Source organism: Carex rostrata, chromosome 35, assembly GCF_964058835.1.
Source record: "Carex rostrata chromosome 35, lpCarRost1.2, whole genome shotgun sequence".
Taxonomy (NCBI): domain Eukaryota; kingdom Viridiplantae; phylum Streptophyta; class Magnoliopsida; order Poales; family Cyperaceae; genus Carex; species Carex rostrata.
Window position 1 is genome coordinate 2,605,457 of NC_135952.1, and position 18,371 is coordinate 2,623,827.

At 32.7% G+C, this 18,371-nt stretch overlaps 1 long non-coding RNA gene across 1 annotated transcript; it reads left to right on the top strand.

The window, feature by feature from the left end:
* LOC144549633 (uncharacterized) lies at window positions 1-2,523 on the top strand. Its single transcript, XR_013509738.1, has 3 exons — window positions 1-388; window positions 1,175-1,290; window positions 2,260-2,523. It is a non-coding gene; the product is annotated as an uncharacterized LOC144549633 (long non-coding RNA).
* The last annotated feature ends 15,848 nt before the right edge of the window (window positions 2,524-18,371 follow it).

Genomic DNA, 18,371 nt, shown 5'->3' on the forward strand with positions numbered 1-18,371 from the left:
TTCTCTCAGCGCCAAACAAAAATCTTGATCCGCTCCATCTCTCTCGCTCTCTCCAGACCTAGCCGCCAGACCCGACCCATCTCTCATCGCCTCCGCCGCGTCTCTCCTGCACGAAGGAAAAGAAGAAGGAAAGAATCCGCTTAGCCGCACAGTTCGCGTATCTCGTGCCTCAGCCGCACAGTGCGCGTCTCTCCTGCGCCTCAGCCGCTCAATATACCAAATCGCGCGCCCGTATACGCTACTTCGAGCTGCCGTTGAGATCCTCTCCCCTTCTTCCCTGTCCGTCCCCGTTCCTCCTCCGCCGTTGTTCCGCCAATGGTGACCGTCGTTCCTCCTCCGCCAATGGTGACCGCCGCTCTCCCCCTCCCGTTCGCCTCCTTGCTACAAGGTAATAAAAATTCTGATTTAAGAAGGGCATTGCCCCAAAATTCGTTCTTCTAGTTCCCCTTTTGGGTGGGGGTGGTCAAGGGTTCTTAGTGTAAAAAGTAAAAATTAAGATTTCAGGAGAAACTGCAAGGTTAACAGAAGGAATGGTTATCTGAACAACAAAAAAGACAAATCTCTTTTATGACCACTCGTTGTGTAAAATTACAACTTAAAACTCTAGGTTGAAGTTAGGTTTATCAAAATTTAGCTAGTTTACAGCTCTGCCTTTTGGAAGTTTGATGCTGCTTGTAATAAAATTTTGATTTAAGAACCCCAAAATTCAATTTAGGTAATACAAATTCGAATTTGTGAGCAAGGCAGTCACTTCTTGCTACACACTCACAGATCCATTTATTTAGGTAATACAAACTCGATTTAAGGGCATTGTTCAATTGAGTCTAAATTACAGGTTTAGGTTCGTTTTGATTAAAAAAATAGGGTCAATTCATGTTAAAGGTACTTTAACTTGGTTGATGCACATTTAACATGAGTCAGGCTTGATTGCATTTCTGAAATTGTGTCGGTGCTATGTTCTGTTAATTGGGGCTCTTCTAGAAGCGAAGGTGTGGGAGAAGCCATGAGAGAATTTCAGACCAAATACACACACAAAAAGGATGTTTCTATCTATTTGGTACCTCCTGGTAACCAGCATCAATATTATGGCACCACTAAATCAGACCAAATTTTTGGTACTTTTAGCTTTCCTAAACTAAAATAGTAACATAGACCAGTATATCATTTATTTCAGAAGAGCCTATGCAGATGTTCTCAAGCATTACTTCGAGGAGAAATGGATTTCTACTCAAAAACTCTTTGAACATGAAGAGAGGTTTCACAAAATTCTTCAACTTATTCCAGATGAAAGTATGCTAATTTTCTTTTCCTTTTAGTTTTTGGACTATATTTAGCTTCCTTGCGTTTTTCTTTTTGCTTCTCTGTTGTGCCTTGTAAGGCTTGAAATCTAAACTCATGTTGAGTTAAATCTGCACCTTTGTGAATTGCTTGCTGATTTTGCTTGATGACATTGAATAATTGGAAAGCTTGTACCTTTGCGTTAAATAATGCTGGTTCAGTTCAACCTTTCATAACATTGAATAATTGGCAAGCATATATTTTTGTTCACTAAATGCTTTAAAGTTTGACCCTTGAAATTCTACCGGTACCTCAAAAACCCCAAATGACCTTCTGTGACAGATCAGCCAGTGCAGGCTGATCAGGAGTCCAAACCAAAAATCCACATGAACAGTCAGATAGAGGACTCAAAAACACACACTTTAGACCCAAATTTTGCATTCATAGCATTTTTCTATGATTTACTAGCTATTTTTAAAGTTTGCTTTCTGAATCTCCAAAAAAATGCTGTTCTCTGCATCTTTTACCAATCTGCCCCTGCATTCAAGCATCTGTTAAAAATAGTTAGAAAATTACTAAAATCCTGAAACTTGGCAAGCATGTAGTTTAGACTTTCCTTTACATTTCTATAAAAAGAACAAAAAATTTGACTTTGTAGATTGTCCGGAATGAATTTTTAAAGATTGGCTGACAGCAGTAAACTCAGATCTGGGTTGGTTTTCTTTCCATTGATATATCTCGATCTTCTCTTCCTACTTTAAATATGTTTCTTTTCAATTGCTAAAACAACATTGCTTATGTTCTTAATTTTGCTTAATGGGTGAGCTTGCATTAATTTAAGAATAATTTGCCGAGTGAGTTTGCATGGAGTGAATACACTTCTACGGTATATTGTCATACTACCCTCTTGTCATACACTTTATCATTGTTATATTAAATTTAATGGCACAAATTCTAATTTTCACTAATTGCTATCCGTAGGTTGTACTTGGTGAAGTGGCAATGTGAGGTTGATTGCGTTGAATAGGCCTCGTCAATTGAATGTCATCTCTTCTCGGGTGGTACTATCCTTATATTAGTTATAGGTTGCAAGAAAGAGAAGCATTTTTTATTTAAGTCAAGTAAATAGATTTTTGATGGCAATTAACTTGGATAATTTGGTGTCTTTTGTGGATATATGGCATGTAATTTGGATAACATGTAATTTGATAATTTTTAATGGCAATTAAATTGTTTGGTGTCTTTTGTTTGTGATTGTGGCATATTAATTTTTTAATGTCAATAAATGTTGAATGGTAATATATGGCTAGCAAAAATATGGAGGCTAGCCCAGAATTAAATAGAACCATGCCACTGTTTTGAAAAACAGTCGGTGTTGGTGCTCAACACTGACGCTTTGGCCAAAGAGTCAGTGTTGAGCACTAACACTGACTCTTTAGCAAAGCGTCAGTGTTGAGCACTAACACTGACTCTTTAGCAAAGCGTCAGTGTTGAGCACCAACACTGACTCTTTAGCAAAGCGTCAGTGTTGGTGCTCAACACTGACTCTTTGGCCAAAGCGTCAGTGTTGGTGCTCAACACTGACTCTTTGGCCAAAGCGTCAGTGTTGGTGCTCAACACTGACGCTTTGGTAAAGAGTCAGTGTTGGTGCTCAATACTGACGCTTTGCCAAAGAGTCAGTGTTGGTGCTCAACACTGACGCTTTGGCCAAAGAGTCAGTGTTGACCAGCAGTACTGACTGTTTTTAAAGAGTCAGTAGAAGAAACTTTCACTGGCGCCGGTTTTACTGACGCCGCTATAACAGTCGGTATAGGGGTATTTCAGCAGTCAGTGAATGTACTTTTTGTACTAGTGTTAATTAGGTGGTTATAATTTATATTCTGTGGCTATAAATGTAGACAGCACTTGTAGAGTTGTAGTTCCACCCCCAACACCATAAACCCACCTCCCCACCACCTTTCTCCTCCAGTACCCTACCATCCATATTCCAAACCCAAGCTCAAGGCCTCTCTTCAAATCTAGACATCTCTATGCTAAACCCACATTGTCGCTCCCTAAAATCCCGTTAATTAGCCTTAGGCGAAACCCTTTACGGCATCTTTCTCCTCTCCTGAACAATAACCGAGATTGCGGTCCTAGCCGGCTATGACTATGTTGTAATAGACATGGAGATCAGGCCAGGTGATATCTCTAAAGGATCACCCCTCTGACACCATGTGCACATGGTAGTGCGAACTCTGACGAGATGGTAGTGTCCTACTATTGGTTCTGGCCACATGGCGTGTGTGAGACTGCTCATACTGTTGAATGAAGCCAAAAGGAGATATTAGATGTAAAACTGGAAGGTCAATCAGTGTATTTGGGTGCATTTCCCAGGCGGCAAAACTACCCTATGAGATGCTGAAGCAGAGGGCTGCTACTTGGTGTAAGGGGCCATGGATGTAGCGATGCGTCAGAAATGCCACTTGGTCCGTGTTAACGTAGTCATAACCAGCTAGACCAGCAATCTCGGCTATTGTCGAGGAGAAGGAGAGGAGAAAGATTATCACTGGAATTTAGAAAAATAATAGAAGCTGAGGGATGAATTCATTAACTGTAATATTCTTGTTTGTCACATCTCTGTTTTTTTGAAATATTATTATGACAAACTTGTTGTAATATCATGATATGCATATTATGACAAACTTGTTAGTCAATAATGCATGTCGATAAATTTTCATGATTTTTAAAGATGTTTTGGTATGTTAATCAGAAGTGCAAAGTTTGACTAAAAAAAAAAAAATTCAAACCGTAAGGAAATCTTACGGTTTGAATTTTTAATCCAAACCGTAAGATTTTTCTTACGGTTTGGGTAAAAATATAATTTTGCCAAACATCTGGTTATTTATAATAAAATATTAATAAATTTGAGTATTTTTAAAAAACTCGGAAAAGGCCGCGTCCTTAAATTGGTCAACATTAATCGTTACTAGTAAATTAATTTGCTGCTAGCATTTTTTTTTTTTGGATCAACCGTATTAGCATTCAAATGGCCGAAATTTTTAAAAATACCATATTTTCAAAAATGATAAATCAAAAAACCATGATTCTGTAAAATTTTGAAAAATAGCATGGCTGCATCCCCTAGGTGCGGCTACCTTTTTACGGGCCGCATCTAGGTGGTACAGTCACCCTTTTTTTTTTCTTTAGGTTGAACAGCCACACGAGAAGGCAAAAAAAAAAAAAAATGGTCGCATCCCCTAGATGCAGCCACCAGAAAAATGGTCACATTTTGGAAATGTTATTTTTTGAAATTTCATAAAATTGTGGCCTTTTGATTTATCATTTTTGGGAATATGATATTTTTAAAAATTTCCGTTCAAATGGGCCTGTGCAAAATCACCATCTACTGTTAATAATTTTTTTTAATTTATTATTTAGTCAAATATTTCAGCAAAACTTGTGACAAGTCACAAGTGATGTTTGCCTGAATATCGCCCATTTTTTTTAATACCAAAAAAAACGTATTTTACATAAGTGCTTCCAGTTTCAGTTGTTTTTTTCAAATCCACCCAAATCATCAAGTTCACGGGTGGCCCACAATCCTAGCAGACCTCCTTTTTTTCTCTTTTTTTTTAGAGAGAGATTTTAATATTTTGATTTAAATTATTTTGTGAAGTTTTAGTTTTCTTGTTTAAAGTGTATGCCAAAAAATAAGACATTTGATATATTTATGAAGTAATGCCGTAACTCTTTATAACTTTGATTTGATTTGTCAGTTGGATATCACAAATCTAAATATAACACTAATTAAGGACTTGGCCTTAATTATTAATAATTTATTTTATTCAAATATACACAAGAAAATATAGTTAGATTGCTTCAATGATGTCAACTTCTTCCTTTTTTTAGAGAATAATTGGAGAGCAAGAGAGAGAATAATTGGATTAGTTGATTATTGTCAACATATACCATTTGCTCGGAGATTGGCAAATGCACACAATAAATAGTTAATGCATTTTACAATAATTATATGGATAATTCTTGAATAATCTCTTAGCTTTTGACTAAACAAAATACCGATCGTTGCGTGCCTACCGTTGATTAAACTGAATTTTTTAGGCACTAAACGATGTTTTTTTTGCAATTCATATGCTTTGGATGCTCAGGGGTTTTCCTCAAAGCTAAATTCGGATCCCTCTCGTCCTCCCCTTTCCGAAAAGTGGTCATACGTGCAAATCTAACTTTCCTAGCTAAAATTATGGCTGTTTAAAGTTTTTTATGTCAATTTTGTGTATTTTTGAATGCTCTACATGCTGGTGTAATCACTTTTGCAGTTTGATCCCTATATCAGTCCAGACTTGCTGATTTACCGGCAGAGGTCAAATTTGATGTCTTTAGTGCATTACACTATACCAGTGGCCTTTGCTTAGTGCTTGACTGTTGAGTTTGGACTTGATACCATATCAGAGGTCAGTCTAGAGTGCTTTGTGCATGGACAGAGATCTAAATTGAGGTTTTAACATATTTTAGTAGTTCTAAACTACTGTTTTAGTACCATAAATAAAAATAAGAATATCAACAAGCTGTCAGAGCTTCAAAATTTTTGAATCAAGGCCAACTCCTTAATTTGTTTTATCTTTAGATTTGTGATATCCAACTGATAAATCGAATCTAAGTTATCAAATGTCTTATTTTTTTGGCATACTCTCTAAACAAGAAAAATAAAACTTCACAAAATTATTTAAATCAAAATATTAAGATCTTTCTCTAAAAAATAAAAAAAAATAAAAAATAGGGGACCGCCCGGTCCCCAGGCGGTCAATTCCCTAATGCAGATGTATTATATCACTACTACACGTTAAAAAAATATATTGAGAGTAGTTTGATCTTTATGTTCAGTTTCACATAAATAATATTTTTTTACTCATTCAATCTTACATTCTTAATCCATCTATATTGCCGAACATGAGATCCTTAGTGAAGATTAACTTCTTAAGCCTCTGCCTCTTAATCCTCAAGATTGACGAATGTTCAACAGTTCAAGAATCCGAGTCCCTGCAGGTAGAGCAGCTGCCCTCCCAGCTTGAAAAATTACGGATTCTTTCACATCACCACATGGAGTTGTTTACTGGATTAGGAGTTTGGATATGTTGGTTGCACTAGAAATTTCTTTCTGCAAAGCCCTGAAATCACTAAGTATGAATGGATGGCGGTTGGTGGAGGCCTTCAAATGATTCCTCCAATGAATGACATGCCACATATGATTAGCCGACGAAGCATTTCCTGACTTAACAGGATTGAAAATCATAATCTGTGGTTGCTTTGTGTAATTCCAGATGGATTGATTCCATCTAGACCTTGTTATGTATGTGTGTGTTTGTGGTTGTGGCTGTCCTAACCTTGAGATTGAACATTGGCAATCAATCAAATCAGGTTTGTAATTAAATTATTATTTGAATAATTAGAATTTAGTGCACTGAACTTTTTTACTTTTTTTGTAATAATAAGCTTTGGCAGGATTTGTCTACTGATAAACTATTTATGATTCGACCGATGAACATTTCTTTTCTATACTATATAGTTGTTTGTTGCTGCTAAATAAGCTCTTGTCCAATTATTTTGCAGATTTTTTTCAATGACGTCTTCTTCACACACAAGGAACAGTATGAAATCCCCTCATAAACCCTCAATAGATCGAAATGAATTTACTATTCAATCTATTATATGATTTGTAATCAATCTTAAGAAAAAAAAAATTGAGTGAATAAATCATAAGAATTTATTTGCTTATGGTGACATATTTTCATTGCTTTTTGTGCCAATTTTTGCTCGTTTGGATCTACCCTATTTTTTTCTCCATCTCCAATTTTCAGCTTTCTCATAACTCATAAGGCCTTTTTTCTTATAAAAAGCATGCATAGATAGATGAACTACAGAAAATTCTAGACAGCTGGTCTGAAATCCATTGTATAGGTACTGTAAAAAAATAACATATGATGTTTAAATCATTGTGACATTTTATCCAAAACAGTGACACTATGAATAGCCCTGTCACTTGTCAGCTACAAAACTCTTAAATCAAAAAGGCAAGTGATGGAGCCTACTAAGAGCAGCCCAATATTAGCCCAAAGAAGCCCACATTAATAAGTCAAATAGTGTTGTGTAGGCTACTTAAGCAGGGCTTTGCTTGCCCTTTCTTCAAGAAAATCATTTGGTAGTTCTTTCAAAGACGTCAAGTGCAAGAGAGAGATTGCATAATTATGATTAGCTAATTCAAAGCATTGGGTTTATAAATTTTCAACTTAATTTAGTATAAATTCAATTTGTAAAAAAAAAAAAAAAGATTTTTAAGTTACTTTTAAGGTTGTAACATCCTGTAGACAATTTTAATAATATTTTGAAACTTAATTTCTGAATTTATTCATTAAATTGGAATATAAAAGTATTCATTCATGCAACTTCGTTTCCTCTTGGTTTTACCGTAATCTATTTATAAAAGTTTACCTCTCTCCTCATTTTTTTTAACACTTATACTAATTATTATGATACTTAAATTGAAAGCATTTTGATGACAAAAACATATCATAATGTTATATATCAGAACAGTTTTCTGTTCAAGGACAAACTGGTACTTGATATAGCTGCTGGTACAGGTCTTTTTTGTGTAAAATCTGGAGCAAAGCATGTTTATGCCTAGGAGGCTGGTTAGGGGTGGCCTATATCCACTACAACAAAATACAAATCTGATATACTTGTTCATATTGAATGTAAATACTTGGTAACATGAGTTGAATTTTAAGACTTTTCAGTATTTTACTTTTACGATTAAATGGACAGCTCAGAGGTAACCCATGTAACTCGACATTCAGGTACTTTTTTTTTTCAACAAACCTTAACTTAGACTGATCCATTAAAAAAATAAACGAGAGTCTTAATTCGAACACTTAAGATTTACTAATTAGAAATAACATTCTTTTAGCTCTTATGATGAAATATATCTTTGCAAATTGATCTGACCCATTGTTCACTAATTATGTCCTAAGAATAAGTTGAGGGAAAAAAAACAGAATTTTATCATCAGAACCTGAGTGAGTCTATGGTAATACGCATATTACGGTCCTAGGTGTAATACAAAATCTGAGCTCTTGGATTTTCGTCAAAATTCGTGCTGTGAACTTCTCTGGATCAAGCACTAACGGAGCGACTCTGTTGAAGTTTTAAATGTTCCGTCTTCTTATTTGTCTCTCCATCGCGAAAAACCCTTCCTCTACCTTTCTCCCTCAGAATGGAATCGCGTCGTCACGCTCTCTTGCGCGCGTTCAACTTGAATTTTGCCGACGCTCCCTCACCGAAGGTCCGCGAGGTCCCGAGGTCTGTGACGGCTCCCTTTCTTTCCTACTCCCTCTGTCGAAAGGCTGCTCGACCCGCTACAGCCTCCTCATCTTGTACATTCCGATCTAGTAATTGCCATCGATCCCTCTTCACCTTTCTCTCTCTCACTCTATCTCTGAAAACTATTAATTTTTGGGGGGAACAGGCAAATTTTGGTTTAACACCAAGCTGCTGTGTAATGCGAATTTTTAGGTGAGTTTTCATGAAAGAAGACATTTTACCAGAGCAACCTGAAAAACTAGTCTGTGTTCATTTTTCTTTTCCCAAATTTGGTTCCTTCTACTATGTTTATTTGGAATTTTGAACAAATTAAGTTTTGTCAAGGTACAGAAATGGATTGTACCAATACAATAGCATTTCTAAAGTTCAACTATTTTGGATAGGCATAAGATAATGTTACTATTATGCGATGTGCTCAATTTTGTTTCTTCTTTAATTTGAAGGCACCAACCTAATTTAAGGTAAATAAATTATGTTCAAGGTTGGTCCCTTCTAAGTATATGTAGTACCATATACATGTATGCACTGACATATAGTGTGCATTGTAAGTAGTTAAGTACCTCTATTGTACCAACTAATGCTATACAATTTTAGTACTTGTACCATGGTATGGTTCTTGGAATTTCTTATTGGCCATAGCTTAAAGTACTGACAAAACTCACAAACGAAGGAAAAAAAAGGAAGAAACAGTAGTGGAATTTCTTATACCAGTAATCAGCTTTAGTGTGGAGACCATTTATTTGAACCATGCACGACGACATGTGGATTATGCATCACATTTGGTACCCTTACTACATGAATCATTATAAGAGTTCAAAATTATTGCTTTAGTTACATTCTGATGTAAGACTTTAAATAATGGTTCTTTGCTTAACCTATCTTTAATTTTGCCTTTGGACACTAATGACTTGGCTTCTCAAGATTTGATTATAGTAGGCCCACGGGCAACGGTTCACGAGGGGGATCCAGCGCTAGAGGTAGAGCACCCTCTGCTGGCACAGGAAGATTTAATCCATATGCTTGAGTTAGAGTTCCTCAATGATTAGTTTGTGGTTTTTTTTCCGGTCTCTTGCTATTAGATGCTTACATTAGCATGGCTTTGTTGTGTTGACTATTTGGCTAGGCATTATACTGTGTATTGCCTAGGTGGTTTTTTTATTTTTTTTCATACTGTATGTGTTTCTCTCTCCAGTTTAGTTGGAGATTGAAGCCAAAACAATTTTGTGATTTCTAATAAAATCGGTGGTTCACCACTTTTTCAAAAAAAAAAAAAAAAAAAAACATTCACACAATTCATAAATATTGCTCCACATATATATTTTTACAAAATCACACACCTACATATCAGACTATAACTCTACAAAAAAAATTTGGTTCTTACATTAGACCATAAGCCCTGATACAAATCATCCATCAATTAACACATGTATAAAACCATTCCTATCCTAACATTGTAATCTACCCTTATAATTATAAGCAATATCGATCCCGTCATCCTCTCTGTTACAGTAGACGCCTTTCAGATCAATCATCTCTCTTAGCATTTTCCAAGCTTGACAAATTTCATTGTATGCTCTCCAGTCTTGAATATTTGGGTGGTCGGTCACTGATATTCTTGCTTTAGCATAGCACACCCTTCAACAGAAACTCTTGCTTTAGCTTGACTAGCACCGACATTCATAGAAACCCATTCAATTATCTCCCTTCTTTAACTAGGTACAATCCTATATGCGCTTCATCCATTACTGATCACGAACTATCAATAAAACACTGAAATGTTTATCAGATATGCACAATTTAGCAGTACCAACAAGAACCCTCACAAATGTTTGGTTGTTAACAAAAAAAATAACCACGATAGTATCTACATTAACACTAAACTCCAACAAGCAAGTTGCGCTGTCATATTTACTCTGATCATGCTTTCAAAAGATGCTAAAAGATATAATCAGTCAAGACAATTGGTGAAAAGATATAAAATGCTTAATTACATAATTCTCCTGGTATCTTAAATTTTGCTCATAAAAAATTGTTATTTGACCTCCTTTTTTTCCCGGTCATAAATCCACTGGTTATGAACCTAGTGCCGCTAATGGGATAAAATTTAAATAAAAAACGGATGGTTCGAAACTGAAATGAAACAAGAATGGAATCGGATTATATCTCTACAAAGTTAAGATTTTGTGGCAAAATCAAGCTTTCCCCTAAAATTAATAGTTTTTAGCGATAGAGTGAGAGAGAGAGAGGTGAAGAGGGATCACAATTATCAGATCGAAACGTAGAAGATGATGGGGCTGTGGCGGGTTGAGCAGCCTTTCGACAGAGGGAGAGGAAAAGAAAGGGAGCCGTTTCGGACCTTGGTCGATAGAGAGGGACCTCGGCGAGATTCAAGTCGAGCGCGTGCGAGAGATCGCCTCCGACGCGATGCCATTCCGGAGGAGAAAGTAGAGGAAGGTTTTATTGTGATGGAGAGAGAAATAATAGACGGAGGTTTTCAGAGTTCAACAGAGTTGCTCCGTTAGTGCTTGATCCAGCGAAGTTTACTGCACGAATTTTGATGAAAATTACCATAGACTCACTCTCAGAACCTTGTAAAAGTATTGATTATTTTACATAGTCTCATATATCTAATAATTTTTATTGATGATAAAATAATGATAATTTGTTAACACAAGCTTTTGATATTATGAGATTATGCAGATTCAAATAAAATTAATTTTCAATTTTTTTGACCGTGTGGTTTTAGCCATTCTAACTGACAAAGAAAAAGAAATTGAGTGGAAAGCACCCCAATTTGATTCCGCAGGAAATTGCTACAAGGAAAGCACACTTTGTTTATCCCGTGAGTCATGAATAGCTACCATTTCTAGAAAAGTTTCCATTTTTTTGACCTGAATATGATTTTTTTGATCAAAAAATTAATTTACTGTGTAACGGGTCATCTCTTTGCATACCCCAATTTGAATATGTTTTTCCATATACACCGTCCATTTTAAAATAATTTGGATTATTTTGGGTGGAGTAGGTATGTTTATTTTTGTAAGATATAACCCATTAGTCAATTACTGATTAGCTTTATTTATCAATTGATGGCTTTCTATGATGCTTAATGTACTCTACAATTATTCTTCTGGAAATTTAATTTAATTGGAGAATTCCAATTTTATTGTGTAATTAATTGTAATTTGAAAAAAGGCAAACAATATCTAATTATTTTGAAATTTTTCTTTAATGATGCTTACTAATTAAAGCAAATGTTTGTAATTTAAATAAATTCATTTAAATATTTAAGCATCGCTTGCACGATTGTCCTAAGAACTAATTTTTTATTTATATCCAAAAAAATATATAAATTTAAAAAAACTAACCAAACCTCTTTTTTATTTTGAAAACTACCCAAATCGGAAAAAAAAAATTCCAGTTTCAATACCAATTTCCGAAAAAAAAATTTCCGGAAATTGGATCCTAAATCCAGAATAATTTTTTCCGGATTTAGGATTGTTTTTTTTTAGGAAATTTTTTTTCTGAAAATTTTTTTTTTTAGGAAATTTTTTTTTTTCGAATTCTTTTTTTTTCATTTTTCAGTTTTTATAATTTATTTATTTTTTGTATTGAAGTATTACAAATATTTAATATATTTTTTTTTCAATAGATGGAATACTATATAATTTGATTTATTCGAAAGACTGCTACAAATAATCCGGATCAACATTTTTCATGCCGAATTTTTTATGGCCGTAAGAAAAATTAATATAATATAATATATGTATATGTATATGTATAGGTATAGGTATATATAATATAATATATGTATATGTATATATAATGAGAAGGGTTCAAATGCCTCCATTTTTTGTGCCTCCACCATGCCTCCATTTTTAAAAACTTTAATAACTCAAAATTTAAAACTTAAAAGTCAAAATAAAACCATTGGATGTGATCTACATCATTTTATCTATGCACATGTAAAAAATTATGACATTTAAATTTTATTTTGGTTGTCATCAAGAGCTTGTAAAAAACGTACTAATGTGGATAATTTCTAGACGTTGATTTTTAAACTTATTGATTCACATGAAAACAAAATTGAAAAGTCATAATTTTTTATGAGCACATAGAGAAAATGATGTAGATAACATCCAACGATTTTATTTTGACTTTTAAGTTTTAAATTTTAAGTTATTAAAGTTTTTAAAAATGGAGGCATGATGGAGGCACAAAAAGTGGAGGCATTTGAACCCTCCTCATATATAATATCATATATGTATATGTATATATAATATAATATATGTATATAGAGATAGGCTACGGTGAGTTGCGAAGTAAAGCGACTATTTTACTTCACACTCATATTTTGCGATTTGAAAATTCAAATGACCGATCCGAACCACTCAACATGATCTCCATATTGAAATGTGCTTGGAGACCAAATTTTACATTTTTTGGAATTTGTTTACTATTTATTAAGCAATTTTGAAAATCGCTGATCAGATGGTCCAGAATTTTTTACTGTTTTTTACTGTTCATAGCAAAACAGCAATTTTCAAAATTGCTTAATAAATAGTAAACAAATTCCAAAAAATGTAAAATTTGGTCTCCAAGCACATTTCAATATGGAGATCACATCTAATGGTTCGGATCGGTCATTTGGACTTTTCAAAATGAAAATACGGTATGAAGTAGAAACACGTTTTACTTAGCAACTCGCCGTAGCTCATCTCTATGTATATATATGTATATATAATATAATATATGTATATATATGTATATATAATATAATATATATGTTAAAATGTGCTTGCGTGTCAAATTTTATATTTTTTTTGAATTTTTTTACTATTTATTAAGTATTTAACAAAATTGCTATATTCAGACCAATGAATTTTTGTACCCATCTTAATAAATAGTAAAAAAATTTAGAAAAATGTAAAATTTGATCTGCAAGAACATTTTAAAATATCCATCATGTTCAACTGTTTGGATCAACTATTTGGACTTTGAAAACTTTGAAAATACAGATCGTTGAATGCTTACCGTTGAACGAAAACTTAAACTGAATTTTTGAGGCACTAAACAAGTGTTCCAATGCCTCATTTTTTTTATACCTCATCATACCTCATATTTTATATCTTCATTTTCTTTATATTCAAAGTCTAAATTGTCGATCTAAACCATTCAACATGATGTCCATATTAAAATATGGTTAGGGATGAAATTTTATAATTTTTGAAAATTTTTTACTATTTTTTAAGATGGATAGAACGGTTCGGGTCGAATAAAAATTTTAACATATATATTATATTATATATACATATATTATATATACATATACATACATATATTGAGTTAGGCTGGGGTGCTATGGATAGCATAGTGGCCTCTATGCTACGGCTCAATATTCGTGTTTTCAAAATCCAAACAGTCGATCCGAACCGTTCATCTTATTCTCCATATTAATATCTGCTTGGAGACCAAATTTTATAATTTTCTGAATTTTTTTACTATTTATTAAGCCACTTTGAAAATCGCTAATCCAACGGTTTTACTGTTTTGTGCAGCCACCGTTGGATCAACAATTTTGTAAAATACTTAATAAATAGTAAAAAAAATCAGAAAAATGTAAAATTTGGTCTCCAATCAGATATTAATATGGAGAATAAGATGAACGGTTCGGATCGACCATTTGGATTTTGCAAACTCGAATATTGAGCCGTAGCACGGGAGGCCACTATGCTATCCATAGCACCCCAGCCTAACTCTACATATATTATATTATATATACATATACATATACATATACATATATTATATTATATTATTTTTTTTTACGGCCATAAAAAATCCGGTATGAAAAATGTTGATCCGGATTATTTGTAGCAGTCTTTCAAATAAATCAAATTATATAGTATTCCTTCTATTTTTTTAAAATTATATTAAATATTTGTAATACTTCAATACAAAAAATAAATAAATTATAAAAAATGAAAAATGAAAAAAAAAAAGAATCCGAAAAAAAAAGTTTCCTAAAAAAAAAAAAATTTCGGAAAAAATAATTTCCTAAAAAAAAATCCTAAATCCGGAAAAAATTATTCCGGATTTAGGATCCAATTTCTGGAAAAAAAATTTCCGGAAATTGGTATTGAAACCGAAAAAAAAATTTCCGGTTTGGATAGTTTTCGAAATAAATAAGATGTTTGGTTAGTTTTTCAAATTTATATTTTTTTGGATATAAATAAAAAAATCGGTCCTAAGAATAAGATGAGAGGGATGAAGACAGAATTTTATCATTAGAAGCTTGTAAAAGTATTTATTATAATACATAGTCTCGTATTAATAATTTCTATTGGTGATAAAATAATGATAATTTGTTAACACAAGCTTTTGAAATTATGAGATTTTGCAGATTCAAATAAAATAAATTTAAGAATATTTGTAGATTATTAATAATGTGACGCACATTCATTGACTGGTCTATTTTTTTGGAAAAAATTCAACTAAGTTCAATGCATCCAGCTGGTTCACTTGTATATATAAATTTTTTTCCAAGACTATTATTAAATTCACATTCATAGAAGTAGTGATCGATAATACCAACCACTGGATCCCTATCCATCTCTATCAAAAATTTGGGGCATTGATTGGTTCCACAATTAATTACTAGCTATTGAATTGAAGATTGAATTAATTAATAAATCATTGGTCACAAATTTAGTTTGAATTCTACATTCACTGGAATCGTTCAAATGCAATCCCTATCCCTCTCTAAAAATACGACTTGACTATTAATTCCTCAAGTCGACTATATATACTTTTCTTTTACTAAAAAAAACAATATAAATTTCTTTTTCTATAACTAATGAATAATTTATGAGTGATCCACACAAAGGATAGATAGGCGGCCCAATAGAATAGTTGCGGCCATTTTTATTAATATCCCTAAAAAAAAAGAAAATTTAAAAAATGCCCATGTGTAAAAATTTTTTTTATTTATGCCCTGACCGCCAGACCCTAGGGCGCCCCATAAGGCTAGTGAGGCGCCAGCCCCCCGGGCGCCCCACGGTTCTTCAATTTTATTTTATTTTATTTTATTTTATTTATTTATTTATTTATTTATTTTTTTTTTTTTTTTTTTTTTTTTTTTTTTTTTTTTTTTTTTTTTTTTTTAGAGATGTTAGTATTTTGATTTAAATAATTTTGTGAAGAAAAAATTTTCTTGTTTAGAGTGTATGCCAAAAAATAAGACAATAGTTGTATTTTTTTTTAACAACTTGTTGATCTCTTTTTTTTTCAATTTTTATAATATATGTATAATATATACACATATACACATACACATATACACATACACACATACACACACACACACACATATACACACACATACACATATACATATACACACATACACATACACATATACACATATACATATATACATGAGATATGCTAATGTGCTTTCGGTAGCATATGGGCCAAAATACACACGGTCCAAATTTGAAATTTCAAAATCGAAACGGTCGATCCGAACCGTTCATCTTCTTCTCCATATTAATATCTGCTTGGAGACCAAATTTTACAATTTTCTGAATTTTTTTACTATTTATTAAGCCACTTTGAAAATCGCTAATCCAACGGTTTTACTGTTTTGTGCAGCCACCGTTGGATCAACAATTTTGTAAAATACTTAATAAATAGTAAAAAAATTCAGAAAAATGTAAAATTTGGTCTCCAAGCAGATATTAATATGGAGAAGAAGATGAACGGTTCGGATTGACCGTTTAGATTTTGAAATTTCAAATTTGGACCGTGTGTATTTTGGTCCATATGCTACCGAAAGCATATTATCCTATCTCTATATACATATATACAATTTTTTTTATAATATATGTATATATGTATAAATATGTACATATACATATACATATATATACATGTATAAATATGTACATATACATATACATATATATACATGTACATATATATACATGTACATATATATACATGTAGAGTAAGGTTATGCTACTTCATGAATTAAACGGGACATTTTAATTCGTGCTCATATCTCTAGTTTCGAAGTCCAAATATCCGATCTAAACCGTTAGATGTTTAATCTATATTAAAGTATTGATGGAGACCAAATTTTACATTTTTTTTGAATTTTTTTACTATATTATTAAGATGGTTTCAAAATCGCTGTTTTTTAATACCTACCGTCGAACGAAAACTTAAACTGGATTTTTGAGGCACTAAACGACATTTTTTTGAAATTCTGATGCTTCCGATACGACGATGCCTGGTGTACCACCCAGGCAAAATCGGATCCATCTCGTCCTCCCCTTTCCGAAAAGTGCTTGTAATCGTAAATCCGAGTTTCCTAGCCAAAGTTATGGCTGTTTAAAGTTTTTTCGAAAATTAAACTTTGAAAATTCATAACTAACTGTAGAAAAATCCAAATAAGTTGAAATTTATATCAATTCTGTGTATTTTTGAATGCTCTACATGCTGGTGCAATTACTTTTGCATTTTAGTCCATGTATCAATCCCCACTACTTCATTAGAGGAATATTGACGAGGAGACTATTGGAGGACTGAAAAGAGAGGATCATCATATCAAGTTACGCATGAAAATATTAATATCTTTCTTTGCAAGTATTAATCTCTTATTTCTCAAGTATTTATACCTATGAAAGTTGACGCATAAACTAATGCAGTAACTGAAAAAGAAGGCCATAAAATTAGTGGAAACCATAATATAACCTTCTTCTAATTGATTCGATCCTTTTGAGTTTATATTACATATCAACTATTGTCTATGGTTAATGATTTTGGTATGCATATAAATTTTAAGGAATCAAATCAATAATTTAGTTTTTTAAAATATACTTCAAATCAACTATTGTCTTATTTTTTGGCATACACTCTAAATAAGAAAAAAATTTCTTCACAAAGTTATTTAAATCAAAATACTAAGATCTCTAAAAAAAAAAAATAAAAAAAAAAAAATTGAAGAACCGTGGGGCGCCCGGGGGGCTGGCGCCTCACTAGCCTTATGGGGCGCCCCAGGATCTGGCGATCAGGGCATAAATAAAAAAAAATTTACACAGGGGTATTTTTAAAATTTTCTTTTTTTTTAGGGATATTAATAAAAATGGCCGGAATAGTTTAGATGTCTTTTTCAATGATGTTTATGTTACTTTCTAGGAAAGCACACGTTGCTTCGAGGAAAGCACAAATGGACCCTAATTGTTTTTAGAGGAGGGTTCAAATGCCTCCATTTTTAAAAACTTTAATAACTCAAAATTTAAATCTTAAAATTCAAAATAAAATCGTTGGATATGAACTATATCATTTTATCTATGCACATATAAAAAATTATGGCATTTCAACTTTGTTTTGATTGTCATCTTGAGCTTGTAAAAATGTATACAAATATGGATAATTTCTAGACGTTGATTTTTCAACTTATTGATTCATATAAATGCAAAATCAAAATGTGATATTTTTTTATGGGTAGATAGAGAAAATAACATAGATTACATCTAACGGTTTTATTTTGAATTTTAAGATTTAAATTTTGAGTTATTAAAGTTTTTAAAAATGGAGGCATGATGGAGGCACAAAAAATGGAGGCATTTGAACCCTCCTCTTGTTTTTATATACATTTTACTTTCTATATACATTGTTTTTATATACATTTTCCTTCTAGGAAAGCACACGTT